Source organism: Onthophagus taurus, chromosome 6, assembly GCF_036711975.1.
Source record: "Onthophagus taurus isolate NC chromosome 6, IU_Otau_3.0, whole genome shotgun sequence".
NCBI classification, from domain to species: Eukaryota; Metazoa; Arthropoda; class Insecta; order Coleoptera; family Scarabaeidae; genus Onthophagus; species Onthophagus taurus.
In genome coordinates, this window is record NC_091971.1 from 9244293 (window position 1) to 9260812 (window position 16520).

The following is a 16520-nucleotide window of genomic DNA, read 5'->3' on the forward strand; positions in this document are numbered from 1 at the left end:
AGACGGCTAAACCCGAATGACTCTAGTTCTAGGTCTAGTGTTAGTTCAATAAAAATATACAACATAGCGCTATTTAGTGTTAATTAGGCCTACCTAGCATTGTCACTAGAACTAACACTAGACTTAGAACTAGAATCATTCGGGTTTAACCGCACGTCTCTAAAGACGGCTAAACCCGAATGTATCTAGTTCTAGATCTAGTGTTAGCTCTAGATTTAGTTTAATAAAAATATACAACATAACGCTATCTAGTGTTAATTAGTGCTATCTAGCACTATTACTATACTCTGTTTTTAAACCAGGAGGAGTATTTTAAATTTGTCACCAGATTGACCTTGCACGTGATTGGTTGAATGCGAGGAAGGTTCACACACAGGCAATTTTGAATTTTGATTTTGAATTTGAAGGTTAGGTAATTGATAATTCGACAGTTTCGTGTCATTATTGTATATTTTGTGTTCTTAAACCCTTTTTTATTATATTTTGAAATAAATACACTCATAACTTCAATGTTAATTTGTATGTATAGTGTTGACGATAACAAACGAAAATAAATACAATAATAAGTAAATAAATAAATAATAATTATTAATTTAAATTTACCGCCAAAATATCTAGTGATTTTTCCCAGTGTAAATCTGACTTTCGCGTTTACTCCTCCTGGTTTAAAAACAGAGTATAGTTCTCATATATATACTATCTCCTATATCGCTGACTAAGGCAGCAAAAGAGTGTAAACACTAGAGTGCAGATATATATATATTTGTCTCTGTCGTGCCCCCGTCTACACAAGAGACATGCGTGAACACGTGGTGAGTACGCTTTTATCTTATTGGACGGTGAATTAAAAATTAATAGCAGCTGATGACCTTGATGTTTATAAAACACCAAATAAATGTTTGACATTAACATAACCTAAAATCTAAATATTTAGTTATGTATATTATAGGTTTCATGTGTATAAAACATAATTATTAACATATTTTAGGACTAAGCAATTTAAAATGTAATTATTATTTGTTAAGAAAGTGAAGAAAATTTGTTAAAAGTAAAGAATATAATGTTTAATGAACAACCTACATACATAAAGTTGATATTTAAAGCAATATTCAACGTCAATTTCACACAAAAGTACATATATTCTAATTTATTTGATGCATCTACGATAATTTATAATTAAAGTCAACTATCTACAATAATTGCATTTCAAAGCTGCATAAAATACGCGCGAAACACTTCAAACTCTTTAAAATTTACGATTCGCGCAAGCGCCTTCGCGACATGGGGGCACGACAAAGACAAAACATATATCATTCCGTCTGCTTTTGACGGAAACGCTCGCCACTCATTGCTTAGATAGGGAGTCAGCGATATAGGAGATAGTATATATATGATAGTTCTAGTGCAAGTGTTAATTCTAGTTTTAATTGTTATTCAGCGCTAAGTTGTATATTTTTAAGTTTCGGGTTTAGCCCTGTGTCTTCAGACGCTGAATGTTAGGTAAGGTTAGTTTTGTTTACAAACATTAATTATACCATGAAGTATTCTTTGGCAATTAGTAATGGCAATTATAGCGTGAAGTTTTCTTTTGTAATGTCAATTATAGCGTAAAGGAATGTTCGGTAAGGTTAGTTCTGTTTACAAACATTAATTATACCATGAAGTATTCTTTGGCAATTTGTAATGGTAATTATAGCGTGAAGTTTTCTTTTGTAATGTCAATTATAGCGTGAAGGAATGTGAGGTAAGGTTAGTTTTGTTTACAAACATTAATTATACCATGAAGTTTTCTTTGGCAATTAGTAATGGCAATTATAGCGTGAAGTTTTCTTTTGTAATGTCAATTATAGCGTGAAGGAATGTTAGGTAAGGTTAGTTTTGTTTACAAACATTAATTATACCTTGAAGTTTTCTTTGGCAATTATACTCTGTTTTTAAACCAGGAGGAGTATTTTAAATTTGTCACCAGATTGACCTTGCACGTGATTGGTTGAATGCGAGGAAGGTTCACACACAGGCAATTTTGAATTTTGATTTTGAATTTGAAGGTTAGGTTATTGACAATTCGACAGTTTCGTGTCATTTTTTGAAATAAATACACTCATAACTTCAATGTTAATTTGTATGTTTAGTGTTGACGATAACAAACGAAAATAAATACAATAATAAGTAAATAAATAAATAATAATAATTATTAATTTAAATTTACCGCCAAAATATCTAGTGATATTTTCTGGTAATTTTTCCTAGTGTAAATCTGACTTTCGCGTTTACTCCTCCTGGTTTAAAAACAGAGGAACTAACACTAGACATAGAACTAGAATTATTCGGGTTTAACCGCAGGTCTCTAAAGACGACTAAACCCGGATGTTTCTAGTTATAGGTTTAGTGTTAGTTTCACTTTTAGTTCAATAAAAGTATAATACGAGCAATGTATGAGCACTAACATTGGTAAACGTATGAAAAAAGTAAAATATGTAAATATTTATTCATAAATTCACAATATTTAATCGAGCTTGTCATAACCTGGCTGTGACGGTCAATTATAGTCATCAGCGTGTTAATCCATAGAGCTCCAGCCTTAATCAACACTCGAAGTTGATTGACGTTTCAATGCTGTCCATCAGTGGTAATTTAAAAATCGATAATTTCAATTGGGCTGGTAGCGCGAATTCAGAGCGCCATCTGCGCACACATTCATTACCTTAAAGGAAGAACCTTTCCGGTCCAACATTACCCCCTAATCCTACTCGTTTTACTAGAAAATTCAATTTACACATAAATGTTCCAACTTTCTCAATCATTTTCAAATAAATTCTACATTTACATTTACTATTACATGGAGATCGAAAAGTGTTATTCGAAAAATATTGACTATCCATATTTAAAATGGCTCGTTTTCGCATAAAACGAAATGCATAATATAGGAAACACAGAACGTTTTAGCTGCTGCATTTGAAAGTCGTAAAGGTGCTGAAATCTGAATAGTGTTTGATCTCGTCTTGATACGCCTTTTGAGTCCGAAATAAGCGGAACTCTACGGTACGAACGAAAAGAGAGCGAGAGGGGGGAAATAAAAAGAAGAAAAGGGTGCGAGAGGTGCACCGAAAGCTTACAATGCTATCTAAATTTAAACGCCTTTCATGTTACGTCATGAGGAAAGTCGGGTTTTGCGAGCCACGTTACTTTGAAGGTGATGTATACATTTTCTTCTGCAGGTAGACAGTTATTGATGTGTATGTGGCGTTAGGTGCGAATATTCCGGCAGGAAATAACTCTAGTTTTTCAAAAACAACCAATAAGATTTCAAGAATACAGAAAGAATTTAAAACTTGATTGATAAATCGTTTAATCACTCGAGATGTTAAAACATATTGAACCAAAAAACTGAAAGTACAAAAGTATATCATTTTTATGAAATAGTACCGAGTGCTTCTAAATTTATGACGAAAGGACGGGGGTGGTAAGTGATTTTGTTGCGAAACGAATTGCCACTCGACGTTTTCGTATTTCGCCACCGGGCTGCATCACGCCAAAAGCAGCGCGTACAAAGCTCCAGGGGAGCCACCCTAAAATAAATACAAACCGACCAAAGATTGTGTGGACACATACTGCGTATATTTACAAGAGTAATTCCGCATAGTACATCGACAAATGTTTTACCTCTGGGAACAAGCGAAATGTGTAAAGCACAATTTATTGCATGCTTGATGGCCCATTTTCAACACTGCCATTTTAATTTTAAGTATTTCTTTTTGAAGTTTTTGCACTGTGTTTTGCATTTTTCGGAGAAGTGGCTCGTCTGTCGAGGATTATTCTAGGCCTAGCTAAATATGGATATTGGTATAATACGTTATAGTTGATAAAATTATAGTTGCAAAATTAGCTCGTTGAATCGTGGAATTGTTCCATCAATACTAACTAGTTTCCTTCTAGGTGATAGAATGGTGGAAAATTGTTGTTAGATCAACGTCTCTATCATGTTTATCGATTAAAGTATTTGCATCACATCTTGCATCTTTCTTTGCAACGGGTTAGCGTATGCTGGAAATTGTGACAAGACGTAAGTATCACATAATTGTGTTCTGATATAGCTTCCTTAGATAGAAATGTGCTTTCTTTATATAATCATTAATCTGCCCACGATATCTAAAGCTATTATCAAGTGTTAGACCGAAGTTACTTCACACTATCCACGCGCTGCAAAGGTGTATCTCCCAATTTATGATCAACATTAACATTAACCCGAGCAGTCCCCATAGGACTTCCAAAGCATATCCACATGGATTTATCAGGGTTATCTTTAATTGGTGGCAATTTTTTTGGATAATTTGTAAATCCTTATTTAAACTTAGCTCCAATATCATCAGCATACATATTAATGTTGGAAGAAGTTAACCTGGCAGCGAATCTAGAGTGCAAAAGAAGCGTCCCCAAGACAGAAGCCTGCGGAATACCAGAACCAACAATAATTTCTTGCGATACTCGATCACCAACTCTTACTTTTTGTGTTCTACCTATTAAATAGTTATCTATTAGTGCCACAGTCCCAATAACTCCAGTATACGACAAAGTAATGTATGATCAATGGTGTCGAATGCCTTAGAGAAGTCCAAGAGTACCACCGCTGTTAGCATACCCTCATCAGCACCACCCAAAACATCATCGTTGCAGTTGTAGTACAACTATGATCTGCACGAAAACCGGATTGCTGAACTGGTAACAAGCTGTTCTGTTCAAAGAAATTGATATTTCATGATTTTTTCTAAGATCTTAGACATAGTTGGCAAAATACCGATTGGACGCAAATCTCCATAACCAACTGGATTCTTTTTCTTTAGTAATGGAAGTGTAACAGCCTGTTTCCACTGATCAGGAAAAATATTTTCAACATTATAGTCTCAATAATGAGACCATAAAATATTTTAGTATTACACAAGATTTCTAACCGACTTGGTAACTGTATTTATTCACATGCTTTATCTAAAACATTAAATAAAAACATTTACATGATTTGCCATCTCAAAAATGTTGTATCGCTTCACGCAACGATGACAGCGTATTATAATTTTTAATCTCTTGTGACTTACGCGCTACTTTGTTGGGGTCATTCGCCACATGCAACTATTGTTACGTGCTCGAATGAGGTGTGTTCGGGTTTTAGCATGATTATCTTTTGGCCGGAACATAATGGTGCTTAAACGGAATAAATTACTTCAGTATAAAGTTTTATAATCGTTTACTTTACGAATTAAGTATTTTTCGTTATTTAAAAACTTAAATTCCTTCAACTTCAAACGATCATAACATTGAAAAGATGAAATAAATTAAATTAAATTGTTGATTTGTTAAGCTGAAAAGTTAATGTTCAGTTACCATCTGATTTAAAATTACACAAAGTTAATGTTGTTATTAATGTAGCAATTAGTAAATAACGGTGATAACTATATTTGAAATATATGGAAGGTGGGGGTACCTTCCGTATTTGCGCTTGTCCAAATTATACGGTTAATTAAGCAATCATTTTATCAATTAGCAGACGTTGAGCTCATCGCGCAAATTGTTAATTGCGTCATGCACGTTCGCTTCGTGTACCGTTTTTATAATAATTATTTACGTCAACTTAATTGAGCGTTCATTCGCAATGGGGAAAACCAACAAGCTTCGAATTTGTGTTTAAAATTAATATTGTTCGTTTAATACGATTTTAACAGGTTTTAATTCAAATCTGAGCGAGTGTTAAACATAATTAGTGAAAATTATGAACTTAGACAGAAATATTTGTTGTGGAAATTAATCAACAATGTGTTTATAACGAGTGTGTGTTAATTAAACTGGGAGGGATGTTACAGCAAAAAATTCAATTTTGATAAAGAATAAAGGGGGGAAAGTTTTTTGACATGTGACGTTGTAAAAGAAACTTTCAAGAGGTACTGAAAAAGACAGCATAATTAAATGTCACGGCGCCTTTGGTAATTAAATCCCAGCGACTTATTCAATCGCTTGCCCTAATTATGTCATGATCCGGCTTTTACAAGAAGCCACGAGAACTTATTTTACTTAATCGAACTGTTCAGATTGTTGTTAAGATTCTTCTTTTGATTTAAGATCTAGTTTTAAATTTGCAAAGTTACCAGGTAATAACAAAAATATTACATTGAGAAACGGAAATTTCCATTTCCAGGTCGTAAATAAAGGCGTATCTAAATTACGTTTGTAGATATATTGCAATCCCACCTCGCGAACGTTCAACTTATCTTTTCTATATATAATAACTAGTTATAAGACATTTTGTATGTAGAACCTTATAGTTTATGTTTTGAGTTGGTTCAATAAAAGCGAGAAAACATCAAATGGTAAAATTCATGACATCGACGCTGTTTCCAGATCGAAAAAAGAAAGAAGAAAGTGTGATAACAATCCCTTATACGACGAACAGGGTGGAACGGTGATACATCATTCCTATTAAGTGTGTGTGGTGTTTGTAGGGAGAGAAGTTTCCCTTCGGAACCCATAAATATCAATCAAGGGTAAAACGGTGCCATTTTTTATTCTTATAACTCAATTATCAGCAACGTGATAGGATACTAAGTTATCCCTGACAACCCTCGTCTACCTTGGAATAAAGTCTCGGAATGAGATTTTTTGCGGGCGGCATCTACCGTTTAAATATGAATAAAGCGAGGCGGCGAATAAATTGGCCCGTTAACAAAATTAATTGGAAATATTGTCACAGGCATTTTTCAATAAGCCTGTGCAAACAAGGTGATCAAGTTCCAGCGTTTTCTTTAAAGGGGAGAGGGTTACCTCATAAATTATTGAAGACTATCTGAATGTCATTTTAGGAAATAAAGGTGAATGATGGTGATGTTCATGAAAATTAATAAGAAAATTATCGTTATCTTATTTGAGTACGAAAATAATAAAATCTTGTGGGTGTATCGCATTTCGAAGACAAAACAAAAGACCACAAACTAGAACAGACAAATCCTTGCTAAGAAGGAATCTAAAGACGTCGGAGTTGGATGAACTTCATTCCAAAGTTTCAACCAGAGGAAAGATGTATTTGTACGACGCGGTTCGCGATCCCTAACTATCCACAAGGACAATGGAATTAAGGCGTAAGATGGAAAGATACGGGTTTGAGAAGTAGAACGAACTAAAATAATGAACGTGATTTATTTCTGGTACTCATGATCTTCCTCAATAATTCAACGAGCAATTATCTTATAACAACCTTCACGTAAATCATCCTCTCTAGAGATGTGCACTTTCCACTATCTAATCCGAATAGTTTCGTATAGTTTGGTGCATCACTTAGGTATTCCATAGATATCTGAATAGAGATTATAACTTCATTAACTTTGATTTTAATAAATTTAATTTTGTATATGTTAACTTATATTAAAATATACTTATGATGGAGTAATACGAGAAAGGGAGTGTCCGTTATAGCCAAAAGTTCGTTATATAAAAAAATTTTAATTTGCAGTATCTAGTGTTAATTAGTATTACCTAGCACTATCACTAGAACTAACACTAGACCTAGAATCATTTGGGTTTAGCCGCACGTCTCTAAAGACAGCTAAACCCAAATGATTCTAGTTCTAAATCTAGTGTTAGTTCTAGTTTTAGTTCAATAAAAATATACAACTTAGCGCTATCCTAGAATTAATTAGTGCTATCTAGCACTGTCACTAGAACTAACACTAGACCTAGAACTAGAATCATTTGGGTTTAGCCGTCTTTAGAGACGTGGGGCTAAACCCAAATGATTCTAGTTCTAAGTCTAGTGTTAGTTGTACTTTTAATTCTGCCTTGTTATATCGAGCTTTAACTGCATTAATAAATTTTTAGCTTAATTTATAAAGACACAAAGTTTTTTCATCATCTTAAATTCAAGCTTATTTCTAATCTTTTACTCATTTAGTATTAAAATTCTTTCTATTAAAAATACCGTTATAAAAATTTAAACTTAAAATATAGGTGAAAGTCTCCGTAAGCTGTCAATTTCAAGAACCCGCTGGGGAGCTTTTACTGAATAATTAACACAACGTAATATAGGGGGCGTCAAACAGGTTTCCTTTGGCTAGGGCCATTTCCAAAGGTTTCCCTCCTATAAATTCCCGAATCTCAAAGGGCCCAATTTGAACCAGACCATAAAGCAATATTTCGAGTACTCGTTTTGTTATTTTAATACATATAGGGTTGTTTCAATTTTATTGTTTCGGCGTAAGACGAAAGCTCATCGTAAATCGACTTTATTGTCGAGCACCACAATCAAACGGAATACGTTTCGGTTCCCGTTTCGACCAATAAACTAAATCACGTGTTTTACGAGCTTCTATGTATTATTTTTTTTCTGGTACGCGTTCGTCCCGCGTTAAATTCGCAAATGTAATGTTCGATAACGTGCAGTATTTCGATGGTAAAAAAATACATTCTATTTCAAATTAACCAAAATTGTCCTTTTTTTCAAATAAACTAGATAAAAATAAAGTCATCACAACTATTTATTATCTCCATTATTGCATTCATATAATCTGTTCATCAAACAAGCTTAGCTATATTGAAAAACTCGTTGGGAGTGTAAAAGAGGAATTTAAAATATCTTTCCATTTTTGTTGTGTATTCCAGATTTATTGCTAGTTTTGCATTCATTTCATGCACAACATACCGAATGATGTATTTTCGCAATATTCGTTCAAACATTTTCGAATAACTGCGAGATAAAAATGTAGTGGTGAGTATTGTGTAATTTTCGCATCGTTTTATTCGTTCTCGATAAAAATGGGCCAATAAATTGTAGGTATATTGATTCCGTGAAAACGTTCTTTACGGTAAGTAAATTCTATCGCTGCGTTGAAATAAAATAAAAAAATTAGCTAAATGTTTCCCTAAAATTATATTTTAGAACGAAACCGTTTAAACAAGCGAGAATTTATTTTGTTTAGGGAACCGCAACTACAATGTCGACTTAACGTCGAAAATTAAATTTAAATTGTAGAACCTACATCCTCAGGACCGGATTAATGTCATGAACATGAAACTTCCCCGGAAGTTAACAAAATTAGTAAAGCTGTTTCGAAACTAAGGCCATAAAACAACGCTGTTTCTTCTGTACGAGGAACAATATCCACGTTAACATTATCTTTAATAATATGAAAGAGAAAAACAGTGAAATCACTTATTAAACACTTAGTTGCACATTAGTCAAGAAGGTAGATCAAAAACGACATGATGGGTCGATATAGTATGTTTGAGGAGTATTATATATAGATCTAATCACAGTGGCAGGTTAGCATAAACAGCAAATTTATGTAGTCGTGATTCATGAATGTTACAATATATATAATCTTGTGACAAGCCACCGCTGATGAAACGAAGTACAACCACATAGTGAGTTCATTAAACACCAATAGGGGGCAGAAGTGTTACTAATGGTCAAGTGCAATAAATTAAAAGATGAACTGGTTCGCCTTTTGAGTCTACAGCAGAACTAAACGACAAAAAGATATTGGAGACATAAAACCATTACAGTTCCTGAACTAATTTTGCGAACGATGGCTGGCGATCTCAATGTCGCAATAGGTTTTGGATGACTAAGTATAAATAAACGATGTCCTTTGCGATGTCATGGCTATCCTCAGCTTGTCACTAATGCAAGCAGGTAAACAACTTCCAGACGCATTTACGTGACAAATCGATCAGCTGCAGCAGAATATCTAGCACAGCCACATCATCTGGTAGATAGACATTTCTACTATCTTCCTAGGATTACTGTACATTGAATCAGAACTGTATCAGGTAATAATATCAGATGATTCCTAAAAGTCGAAAGGATTTTTTTGACCGTCTTGATGGCAAAAAAAGTCTGGCGAGAGCAAATCACCAAAGTCTATGTCTTTTGTCACAAACCTGTCAAAATAGATGTCAATTCTGCTTACACCTATAGACAATATTCTTGTCGATTCGATCTTGAAAAACAAGCACCTAAAGTTTCGGTCATTAGTGATTACCCAACGTTTATTACAGCAAGAGAGCATCGATGCATCTCACTTATGCATGGAATGGAAAGAATAACAATTCTATACATACTTGAAAGATCTGTTGCTGAGATAACTAGAAGAAAAACTCAAATTCTTTAGCTAGAGCAAATCTGTTGGCATGCCTCGCGTTAAATTCACACACAATATCATGAAATACTTCTCACTTGGTAATCGGTGCTTTGATGGCAAAGAAGAATTAATGGCAAAACTTTACATCTAATAAACTAGCTATTAATTTACCTGAATAACTTAAATTGTGAAATTGTTCGTGAAACAGGTTGTAGTAAGCAAAATGCTCGTAGTGAATTATAATCTCATTTACATTAATATTGAATAAACATAATTATTCGAATTCCTTTTATCCTAGCTGTGGAAACTTTTAAACATTAACATTCAATGCAAACAATGGATCGAACTTTCGGTGAGATGCAAAATTAATTCTAAAGTTACATATATTCGTATGCAACTCTCGAGCACCGCGGATGCTGTCACTCAGAATAAATGAATAGCCTCGAAACAAAGTTACGACGTGCCAAGAGGAACGGTTGAAATTTAAAACGCTACCGTGGTTTACATGAAAACGGTAAAGTGTGAAAATGCCCAAACTCTACAGTTTGCTGAATATATATCAAACGGGGAGAAAAAGTTAAATTGACAATTTAAATCTGGAAACTAATTCTGTATTGTACGTTTTGAAAGATTAAAAAAATAATAAAATTTTATTTAATTTTTGGAAACGAAATCTCTCAACTCAATTTCCTCGTACTAAAAGCAACAATTTGTACGTATTTCGTCAAAGAATACAGCTCGTCTACTCTGGAAAGTTCTCCAACGTGACAAACCGAGACAATTTATCCGTTGCGAGTCTCTCTGTCTTTTTTCTCTGTATTTCTTTCCTTTTTTGTCAAGTTTCCTTCGGACGATAAAACCATTTCTTTAGTCCTTCAATCGTCTCTTTTACTATTTTACTTCTGACGGAAGTGTTTACAACTACAAATCTTGTCATAAACTAATTCGATTGCTATCGTGAAATGTCCTTTCAGAATATTGTCCTAGACTTTAGTCTCAAACTTTATGCATTTGCATCCATCTTATTTTCTAAAAGTCTTATTTTAGCAATTTCTGAAGAAGGATAACTAAATCTTTTCTAGGTGGCGCTCCGGACGAGTGCATTAACGTTGAGTGGAGGTTCTCAGTACGGGTTCGAGGCTTGCTGATAGCGATTGCCGGTCGGGGCTTTGTTGTAAGAGTAATGAGACTACAATGGCTGTTGTCTCTTTCGACAAAGGTGGATGCATTTTCGAGATTGAGTGGGGCAGCCGACTTCTCATGTTTATTCATCATTGCGGTAACGATATTAAGTGTAAGTGTTTGATGGGGTATTAATAATTCAAGATTCATTAACAAGAGGATTAAAAAATGTTTGTTTATACGAAGCTGTGTAACAGTAGTGTGTTTCGAAAGTTTTGGAGGTTACTGGGAAGCTCGGTTAGTAATGATCACTAAAACTCGTAAAGAATGAATTACGAGCAATCGCAACAAACGTTCAGTTTCCGTGGCAAAGTTTCGCTTCCGCTACAGTGTCTTTTAAAAACCGCGCGCCAGCCAGCCAGCTTTAAGTTCCCGCTATTATTTCGCGTTTAAGTATTCCGCTGGTCTGGTGTTTGTGACAATTTGCCACCGAAACTTTCTGTACTGCAAAGAGGAAACGCGGAAATTGCGCATGCGAAAATGGCTTCCGGATGATTTATCGTTTGTTTTGTCTGGGTAACTTGAAAGATTTGTTTTTGACTTGGTAAAACACAATGATTTATTATTGTCTAGTAGTTTCTTTTTAGGGCGCAATTTAATTTGGTTTCGATGTTCAATAGTTCTAAAACTAAAGCTTGACTTACGAGCTGATGAAAGTACTCCTCAAAGAAAGATCGATGACTGGAACGTGACATGGCGTCGTACGACAAAGTCTAGTTTCGACGGAAAGGTAATTTTCCCCAAGTTTCCCAACTTTCTCAGCTTATAATTTGCGGACTTTTCTTTGAAATATACCTGCAGACATTCAGCCGTGAGTAATAAGGAAAAAAGAAGCTTAAGACCGAGAGCGAGAAAATTCCTGCAACCTGTCATTCTCAGAGTTGAACAAGATGAAACTTTTAAAACTAATCCTAACAGTTTCTGTGTTAACGGGACAAAAGATAAATCTTTTGATTACTTAAAAAGTTACACAAAATATTTAAAAATTTACTTGGCGTTGATATAAATCAAGATGATATGTTAAAGTTATCTAAATCAGATGTGGTGCTATGAATACAAAGCGATACAGTTGAAATCGAAATAGAAAAAAGTAGAAAGAGCTATAGTCTATAAATAAAGATAGACTGTTTAAAACTTAACCCAGTTCTCGACGTCTTGTTCCACTATACATTAGGTCACCTAGGGGAAACCGGATGTTTACAAATCAGCGTTCTCTCATTTGAAATTCTGATTCTACGGGAGTTTACCAATTGTTCCGCACACCGATTGGTGAATTACGAGTGAGAGAGCTCCGGTAATGTTCCATGAATAGAATTTTAAACTTAGAAATTCACCTTTTCATTATTTTTTTTATTACCTATTATTGATTTTTTAAAGATATGGAAATCAAAATCCATAGATTCGCCCGAAGTTTCGACCGGGGCTTTACATATTTTTAAAATTCTATTTTTCGCTTTGGTGGAAGAGCCAAGAAGGGAAATATGCTTTATCTCTTGGTTGCCTTTGTGGAGTCCACCCCTTGTCGTTACTAGCAGCAGGGAACTTGAAATATAGGGCGGCAACAGCACGTATTCTATGTGTATGTGTGTGGACGAATGCACATCGAATGCGGATGAGCAAAAAGCCAGTTCAGACATTCTGTAGGATGCATTTATGCAAGTCCCGGATGTTCACGTTGAGTAACCGTTATAATGGAATATTTTGTTGGAGATTCCAAAAGAGCTTAGATTCCTTTCCTTCTCTGAACAATGTTCAAACATTTTGTAATCATTTTTATTACTTCCTTTAAACTTTTATACCAGATAATCGCTCCTTTAGGAGTTGCCTGGTAAACTTCATAACTAGGCGAACTCTTTTAGAACTCGGTCCCGTATTGTCCATAGAAAATTCAAAAGACAATGCGGAAACTCTAAATAAACTCTGGCTTTTCTGGCCGGAAACGTTGGCATCCTCACGCGGATTGTCGCAGTCTTCCCAACTCTTTTGTCCTTGAGTTTCTTGAAAGCCCCCTTTCGAACGATTTAATTCCATACAACGATCTCGTGTATAATTGCGACGACGGCCGCGTAGGGCTCACTTCGTAGTCGCAGGAGGATTGGGAGAATGGGATTAATCCTGGTGTACATTTGGTTGCTTGGCTCGCCGCATCGTGCTGCACCACTCTCGCTCTCTCCTGCAGAAATGAAATACCTACGCCATTATGTTGCGTCAACCTCGTCGGGGATTTGCATGTCCAAATTGCGGCTGTCTTATGTAAAGTGCTTATTTTCACGTACACACCAATAATTAATCCGTTATAATGGACTTGTGTTAAAATCCTCTCTAAAAGGATTTTTTCTTGTCATTTTCTAACTTTATGAAAATATATAAAATTATTCTGAATATCATAAATATTTTTGCAGCAAGTAATCCGCTAGAGAGTGTATAAAACAAAAGTGTCTGCGTCTTTTCCTGAAAACACCGCAGCCATAACGACGTCATAACGTAACTTTACCACTTTACCATCTCAGCACGATTAAGTACGACCTCCCCCTCCTGCGAGCGATATAAACACACTTATGAGAGGGTACTTTAAGCCAATACTGCCCTCAAGGGAAAATGTATTTTCACACGTCTTGCTTAGGGACATTTCTATATGACATCAAGTTTTTCTTGTTCGCCTCTTTCCCTATCCCTTTTCTGATGACTTAACAAGTAGTTTAAACCCCAAGATTAACCCTCCGGGTTTCACGTTTACAATTTCCGGGAGTATAGTTAAAATGAGGTACCAATAACTCCTTTACGATCGATAAAAAGGGAGCAAATGGGATCTAATTCAATGCTATTTAGTTGATGTGGAATAATTGGTCGTGAAATCATTCCATAACTCAGGATCCATAAAGACACCAGGAGGTAAAGCTTAGGGAAGACGTACTAACAATTTTAAGACCACCTCGTATACTTTCGAGGGCGTTTTTCTTTTGCTTTCGCGTAATATTTGCTTCTCCTAATTGTGCACCGTTGAAGAGGGAGTGTTTTTATGAACTTTAAACTTTATACGTGAGGTACTTTACGTTACCTCTTCGTATATTTCCCCAATGTAAAATGTAATTAAGAGAGAGACGGGAGGTTTTTCCTCCCATAGTCTCTATCTACATTACCATTCAGATGAACTGTAGTACCTCTATCCGAGTCTCTCTTCCCCACCACTTGTACCGACTACCACCGTTGACTTAATGATTAATGTAAACTTGGGGCGTAAAGCAAATATTGTCACTACCTGTCAATATGATGAAGTGTAAGGATGGTTAGGTTCCTATTCAAATTGTTAACTTACAGGAATTTTAGTATTATTGTGAACGAAATCATTTATTTATTATTCAGTGAAAATTAAAATAATTTGTTTAATATCTCGCAGAGGTCGAATTAAGTGTTTATTTCTTGGAAACTTCGAAAAAAAAATTATGGTAAAGCTCGGTGGCTTCTTTCTTGTGAAAATCTCTCAACAAGAACAAGAAACGCTTGGTTCTTATCTCAGAAAGTTGCTCTAGTAAGGTCACTTATAAAAAAGGCACTAGTTTTATATAAAATGGGGAGATGTTAAATCACATCTAAAATAAAGAAAGGATTTTAATAATAACAGATCAATTTGTAAATGTAACCTAAAACGTTTTCATCGAAAATGACTGTTGAAAGTTCATTTATAACACTCGCCAAAGTTTAGCCCAATTTTAGTATTGCGGTTTTACCGGTCGTGCAAATTTTACTTTGTAATTCATGGAATAAATCAATTTGGCGAATTTGCGGCTTGCCAAAACCAATAAATATTTACTCGCCGTATGATTTCGTTCATTCACATTGGTGATTGAATTTTTAATTAAGCTCATTATACGATCATTCAATTAATTTTCTCATTTTAGTTTTTAGTAAACTAAATGATTAAGAATACTAAAATAAAAGTACTTTTGATTTTGATGATGAATACTTTTAAATCGTTTGTAAGATAACACGATTCAGGGCATCTAAAAGCAAAAGTACATGTAACATCTCTCGGTTATTTGCCACAAAACAGAGTAAGCAGTAATTCCATGTCGCCGAGGGCGAATTTATCGTGTATAACGAGATGGCCACGGCCGAGACTTGCGAAATCTGATGTCTCTTTTTCTTTCTTTTTCGGTATAAAGCCCACAAACGTACAAAACCGCACAGAGTAAACGTTATATAGTACACATATTACAAATTAATAGATGTAATAGATGTGTAATAATTCGAAATGACGATGAAGTTTGTTTAAACGAAACATTTAGAGTGGAGTGATACTGGGAAGTTATCAAATGTGTATTCAAGTTCGATTTCTAGCAACCAAAACGTTTCGAGTTTCGATTGGGTTGCAAAGTTAACGGCCATTAGATAACTAGAGTTCCACCCAAGAAACTTCAATGTTTGTAAATTACCTTATTACATTTCACGAATGTGTTAAGTAAACGAAACTCATTCGAATAAATTTTCTTTTAAAAGTTTTGATTACTGATATGGATAGAGTTATTCTCAACAATGTTGCTAATGTACTTCATGTTATTAATGTTGTTTGGATCATTTGAACAGGATGTAGGTGGATAAAAGTTATATCTTCTAAGACACCTACAAACGGCTTCTTGAAAATAAATTTGTGCTTTCCTGGAATCAATGTTCTCGAAAGCTAACATTGCATCAGGACCATATCTCCACATCGCGTATTTCCACATTTTGAATTGTTTCATGATTTGAATGATCTAAATCAAAGTCAAGTAACTCCTTTGTAACTACAATTATAGTATTTGCAATGGTAACGGCTCCGCTTTTAACATGCTGCATCTTTGCCTTATTTTTAATTTTGGAACACATATCCGAGGATTAAGCAGTGAATATTGACTCACCCTATATAATTACTTTACGGTTATATGCTTCAATATTGCTTGTAGTCTGTCAGACTGCACATCCATGTTTCGGGTTAAGATTTAAGAATTCCTCCACAAGTAGTAACAAAATCAAGATCAACTTCCCAGATTTATTGCCAAATGCATTTTGTGTTGTCATGTTACCATTTTCTTTGCCGAACTATTAAATGCCTGTTTCAGGGTTTGTTTTTATTACTTAAGAAAAGGTTTTAGTCTTTCCCTTTTTTCGGCAACTGTGTTAAGTTCAACATCAATACCATATAATTTTACTTTTCTTCAATTCTAGATATTTTCAACCACTTAA

At 34.7% G+C, this 16520-nt stretch overlaps 1 protein-coding gene across 2 annotated transcripts in view; it reads right to left on the minus strand.

Annotated features, from left to right (window-relative positions):
- Nucleotides 1-16520, minus strand: part of LOC111427891 (uncharacterized) — a 128203-nt gene that overhangs the window by 66279 nt on the left and 45404 nt on the right. The window lies entirely within an intron of this gene.